This window comes from Poecile atricapillus, chromosome Z (assembly GCF_030490865.1).
Source record: "Poecile atricapillus isolate bPoeAtr1 chromosome Z, bPoeAtr1.hap1, whole genome shotgun sequence".
Taxonomy (NCBI): domain Eukaryota; kingdom Metazoa; phylum Chordata; class Aves; order Passeriformes; family Paridae; genus Poecile; species Poecile atricapillus.
In genome coordinates, this window is record NC_081289.1 from 29,808,464 (window position 1) to 29,814,463 (window position 6,000).

Consider the following 6,000-nt stretch of genomic DNA (forward strand, 5'->3'; position numbering starts at 1 on the left):
CCAGCCCCACTGCCATGCAATACCAGTGGTTTGCATTATTTTTCACCACCCTTTCATTATTTCATTGCTTTCACTTACTGAAAAAGTGTAAGTTTATGGCTAGATCAGGAGAACACAGACAGGAAACTTGAGTTTAGTTTCTAGGGACCAGCTCTTTATCTTGTCTTCACTAATTAGTGAACAAGATAAATGGTGACAAGCACAGAAAGCCAAGCCTTGCTCTGGTAACTCGCCCATCCGCTCTCTCTCTGGTCTCAAGCAGCCACAGAGCTCTCGCCTGGGGAGGCTGGGAGAGGTGTGGAAGGTGTGGAAGGGGCTCCCTTGCCCAGCTCACGTGGCTGGAGTGGGCCAGCTCCAGACTGCACTTGAGGCAGGACCAACAGGGGAATAAGGAGCTCCACCAAGGAGCTTATGTCTCAAGGGCTTATAAAGACACCAAGAGGATTCTGCATAAAGTTGACAGCAATCTGTTTTCCTTTGTTTTACAGTCTTAATTCTTTATTTGGTTTTATTACCGTGGGACTGTCCCTGGGCATTTCCACTCATTGAAGGCATTTGAGAGTTACAGCCCAATCTGCTTCCCAGTGAGGGCTCAGCGTGTTTCTTGAGCAGAAATGAAGTCATCTGACAAAAACGTGAATGCTGCAGGGGGCCCCAGTGCTGAGCAGGCTGGGAAGTAGCTTGTGAGAGCAGCAAGCACACTGTAATTATATTCAGATTTGTCCATAAGGATTCATTAAGTACTTCTTTAACATAAACAGAGGCCCTCTAATTAGACAGATGCATTTTAAATGTCTGCCCACAGATAATTTAAACAGTTTACTTAGAAATGTCAAAAGCTACTTGTATCACAGACCAGATAGGGTTCTTGTGGCAAATCACATGTAAACAGTCTCAAATCTAGCACAGAAACATAGTTTTGCAACAGCAGAAAAGCTCCCTGTATCCCGGATGGGGTTTGGCAATCAGCCCAGCCACCCCACTAGGTCCACGTTTACTTCCAACCATTTTATTGCCTTGCTGCCTCATTTTCCAGAGAAGTTATCTGCTGAAATCAAGAGGTGGGGCCACCCACGTGGCTCTAAGGTCTTAAAATTCCTGACAGACAGATTTCTCATTAAATACCCATGACAAACCCTTGGGATGGGATTCCTCTTAAAGCCCGTTACAAGTGTTCTGAGATGGGAGAAGACAGCGGCACAGTCAGAACCATTATAATGGCCAGCAAGAAAAACATCAAAACGAGGTATTTTCAGAAGGCTAATGAATATTTTTCTGGATTTTCTTGTTGAAGACCAGAGAAGAGGGGCCATCAGCACCCTCTCCTCATCTCCAAGCCCTTTAATATCTTCCTTGCAGTCCATGGGAATGCAGCCCTTATTGCTCCTTGCAGGATCACCTCTCCCAGCCAGACATGAAGACTGTTCCACCACTGCTACTACTACTCATATCTCCTCATCAGCCCCTGTTTGAGGGCCTCGCTGACATACCTAACATCAGCACTGGGATTGTGAATGTCTGTATGTTCATACAGAATCTAGAATTTATCTCCTTAGGGAATGTTGGAAGTCATATCAAAATACTTCAAACACAGTCCTGAGAAGACATCTACTTAGAAGTATTTACTGCCAATATATGGTCAGATTTTCAATGCATAACTTCTTAGCTTGTAAGTTTTATATTCTGCATCCTGATAGTTTCTGCTGTAAATAAAGAAGAAAGCAGGCAAGCTGTGTTTCTAAATGCTTATAAAGTGTCTGTTTTTACAGCATCTTCGATATGTCTATAAACTTCTTTCTCGTTTCCTTGAGGACATTCCATTTTTTAACTTATCATTCTATATTGCCTCTCTTTAACCTCAAGACGGATTCCTTAGAAACTATTATTCTTTGCATACACACACAACAAGACCCAACCCTCATGATATTAATACTGCCTTGTTGATAGTAAGAATCTTGAGGACATATTTGTAATAATCTGCGCTATTGTAGTGCATTACGGTTTTTGTAACTCTATGCTTCCTGCCACATAAATTTTTTGTCTGGATGGATTCGGTTCAAACCAAATGTTCATGATGATTTTACAATTCCCACCATTTTAATACTTCATTTTCTTTAATATATCCACCCGATGTAGACCATTTACTAGATTTCACGGAAGATATTATTCCTATTTTCTTGGTGTTTCTGCAAGGCACAAGATCATCATAAAAAAGGGCCAGAAATATATTTTCCAATGCATCTACCTTTGGAACTGTAAATTTCCCTGAACACCAAACTCTTAATCAAATACTGATTGATATTTGGCGTTGATTTTCTCCTGAGTCCAGCTTGCTGTAAGCTATCTAACCTGCATTAGATTTATCCATATAATTAATTTCACATGTATTTAAAAGCAGCAGATACAAGTTTCCAGCTCTAAGGCCTACACTAGGTACACAATACAGAGCATTTAAGCTACATTTACTCCATACATTGTTCAGTTCTGGGGAATAATGTAGGTCACTATATTGGACTACTCCATTCTGAGGTGTAACAACAAAAACAAAGAGCATCTGACATTTAAAAGCTGAAATAAAGGCAATAGAAGCACAGGAAATCATGCTCTCCAAAATAAGTGTCCTTCAAGAGAAAAGAGGAGGCATGTAATAAATTAGAAAGCTTCGTTTTTCAAATAATTTTTAGTTAATTTTAAATGAAGCAATTTACTCCACCACCTTTGTAGATTAATTTCATAGGCCAAAATATACAGCAAAGAAAAACAGAGATCAGTATGTATAAAGCAAATATGTGCACAACTGCTTTAGATTATTGCCTTCAACTGCATGTTAGGAGCTCAGAATTGCATACTTTTATTACATGTAACCTTTAACATACTTCGAAACAATCAATGGGTGTTTACATGTTGTATGTTTAACTAAGAAAATTTACATGTATGTTATTATATATAGGGATTGTTTTTTCACTGTATGGCTGTATATACATATTTATTCCAATTTCTTATGGGATATATGTTCATTGAGGTATACAAATACATATGTATACACAATTGGGCTTACCACTGAACTCTAGGTTTCAGCTTTACTGTGGGCTCTTATCTGTGCACTACCCCTGACCTTGCTCTAGTCAATAGTAAAGCTTTCCCTGGCTTATGTGTAAGCAAAGCCAACTCTCTTGCTGAAATAATTAAATCAACTGAGCTAACTGAAAACAAAAGCATCATGGCCTCACACTTTCAAGTAATGTAAAAATACATCTGATCATCAGAAAAGCTTCATGACAGTCTAATTGTGGTTTACCTTCAGAAGAATGACTGAATCTATCTCAATTACTCAGCAAAGGGAGACATATCAAAGCACATGTAGAATCTTTCACAAATATTAGTGAAGTACATTTCCTTCCATCTGTCCCTTAATATTTTCCTATTCTTCACACATCTGACTGCCTATTGAAAGAGAAATTTCAATAACATCGTTAATCTATGGCCCAATCCAAACATTGTTAACATCAATGGGAAGATAGATTCCCACCTCAATCACAGGCTTTTGATGTGACCTCATAGACTTTCTGTAGAATATTTAATGCAGTGCCTCAGTTACTTGAGAAGCTGTTTCATTTGCTCACCTGTTTGTTTTAAAGTGTATCAAAGGGACCTGAAAGCAGTAGGAAGATTCATGCTCTCTATTCCCAGCCTGCTGCTCTCAGGTCATTTTGGCAAGCACAGCACTACAGTCAACTACACAGCAACTGATGCAAAATGCAAGCAACCATACAAGCAAGTTTGAGAAGCAGAGGCAGGACTAATGTTTATTAGGAATTTTCTGATATATTTCTTAATATGGAATTTAAAATCAGAGCAGGAAAGAGACACAGGACAGAAAAAAAAAAAATATAGACTATTCTTTCTTCTTCATTCTGAAGCAAAATCAGGTATCTGAGTCCCAAGTAGAACTGAAAACTCTGTGAGAAGTATCAATGACATTCCTATAAAGAGGTGAGTAACTTCAAAGAGTGGGGCCAGTTTCTGACTCTGCCTGGGATTACCTCCTAAACACCATTTGTGTGTTTCTTGCTTTCTCCAGCATATTTTTCATGTCTCACCTGAAAAAACTGAAAGCCCTCCATTTCTAACTTGGTTTAGGACTGCCATTTAGACTAGTGCAATTCTGATATAATTCCCAATTTCTAGGTTCTCTGTAACACAAAATAGCAATAAAAATAACAAAAGCGAAATGTGTTCCACCACAGTTATAGTTTCCTGAAGATAAATGAGTGGCAAGAGCACTCAGAAAAAAAAAAAAAAAATTAAAAACTAGCAATGGATTCAAATAGTAATCACTTAAAATTTGAAACCCCCTTTTACTTTTCCTAGTTATGTGAAATATGTGCTAAAATCTTCAACTTTGGAAGATGCACTTGGAATCTGTACACAAAACTGTCAAAGAAAAAACTGTATGAAACAAATACAATTTTCCTTTTCTGGATTTTTCTCTGCTCTCCCATTGAAAACATTTTCTGTTTCTAAAAGGAAAAAAAAACCAAACCAAACCAAAAAAAGCCCCACCCAAACAAATATAATTTCAAACACAAATGCACACAATTAACTAGATAGCACTGTTGCAAGAAATTCTCAATATCAAACTTATGCCTTCTGTTCCAGTGACGCAAAGAAGCCAGATTTCTAAAAGCAAATTTCGACATGACCTTATTTTTCACCTTACCATTTTTCCCAAAGGAAATTCTTACTATTGAGACAGTTCTGTGGATGAAATTACTTCTTATATTATTCTTCACTTTAATTTTTTTTTTCTGATCAAAAATTCATTAACATCCACTAAATAATTCAGGTGATAAAATTACTTTTGTATTACACAACAGCAAGAGCTATCAGTTTAAGGAATTATTACTTACTGTTCTTTTCTGGAAGACTGCAGATGGCAGGATGTAAGACAGCTCTCCACTCAGTTCAGTGTCCTAATGATTCTCACATAGGAACATTTTTGTTTTGTTTTTCTTTCATGTTTAGCAGAAGCCTGTAGTGATAACACAATGAATCAAAGCTTGGGTTTATTGGCTCAGTGCCCTAATGGACAAGGATTACTCATTAACAATTCTTTCTTTGCGAAACTCTCCAAACATGGACTGTATTAAAATGTGAATTCCAGCTTGACCATCGGCACAGAGATTTGAGATGCTCATTAATACTCTGGTTGGGTGCAGAGGGGAAGTTAACTCAGACAGTGGGGTGATAGTACCTTGTTGCTAATTATAATAGTTTCCTTGCACATGTACATTTTTATGACATCCTCAGCCTCCTTGTCTTTCCCATCCAAAGATGTCAGATGTTATTCCAAGACATAAACTTGACTTTTAATTCTTCCTGTTATTTTTCACACTTTTTAGGGAGATTGAGCATTACACTGAGTACCGAAGCAGAATAGGCTATAAATTACAGCATCACAGGGATGTGAAGACATTTAAGTTTAATTCCTGTATCTGCAACAGTCTCTAAAAACTGCAGCATTTTGATTTGGACTCATCACATAAAGCTCTAGACAAGAAACTGAGGCTCCTAATTTTAAATCTATCAGACTCATGCACTAGTTGTGCACAGAGGGAGGAAATTGGTACCTGTAGATGGAATACTACATCCTTGACTGGGTTGCACTGTATCTGAAAATGCTGATGTGCTGTCACTGACAGAAAGGGGATCTTGAACTACCACATCCCCATTTTCTCTACAGAGGAAATTAAAGTGAAGAGGAATGGATTGAGGCTGTTTTATTTCAATATCCCACCTACACAGGAAACATAATAATTCTCTGATTTGCATTGCTAAACACACCCAATGGCATGAGTAGATCTGCCAGTGATACTGAGACAAATTTCAGTCAGAGGAGACTACTGACAGCATCACTCATGGTGAGTTCATGATTGCCACACAGTATATGATGTCCATCCTTTCCTACATATTTGCACTGTCTGAGCAAGGCTGAATACA

General features: G+C 38.0%; 1 protein-coding gene across 2 annotated transcripts in view; it reads right to left on the reverse strand.

Annotated features, from left to right (window-relative positions):
• Positions 1–5,051, reverse strand: part of LOC131573642 (bile acid receptor-like) — a 35,783-nt gene extending 30,732 nt beyond the window's left edge. For both annotated transcript variants that reach the window (XM_058827793.1, XM_058827794.1), the window contains exon 1: positions 4,911–5,051. The gene's annotated coding sequence lies outside the window, so the exon portion shown is untranslated. The remainder of the gene's footprint in view (positions 1–4,910) is intronic.
• Between the last annotated feature and the right edge of the window lie 949 nt (positions 5,052–6,000).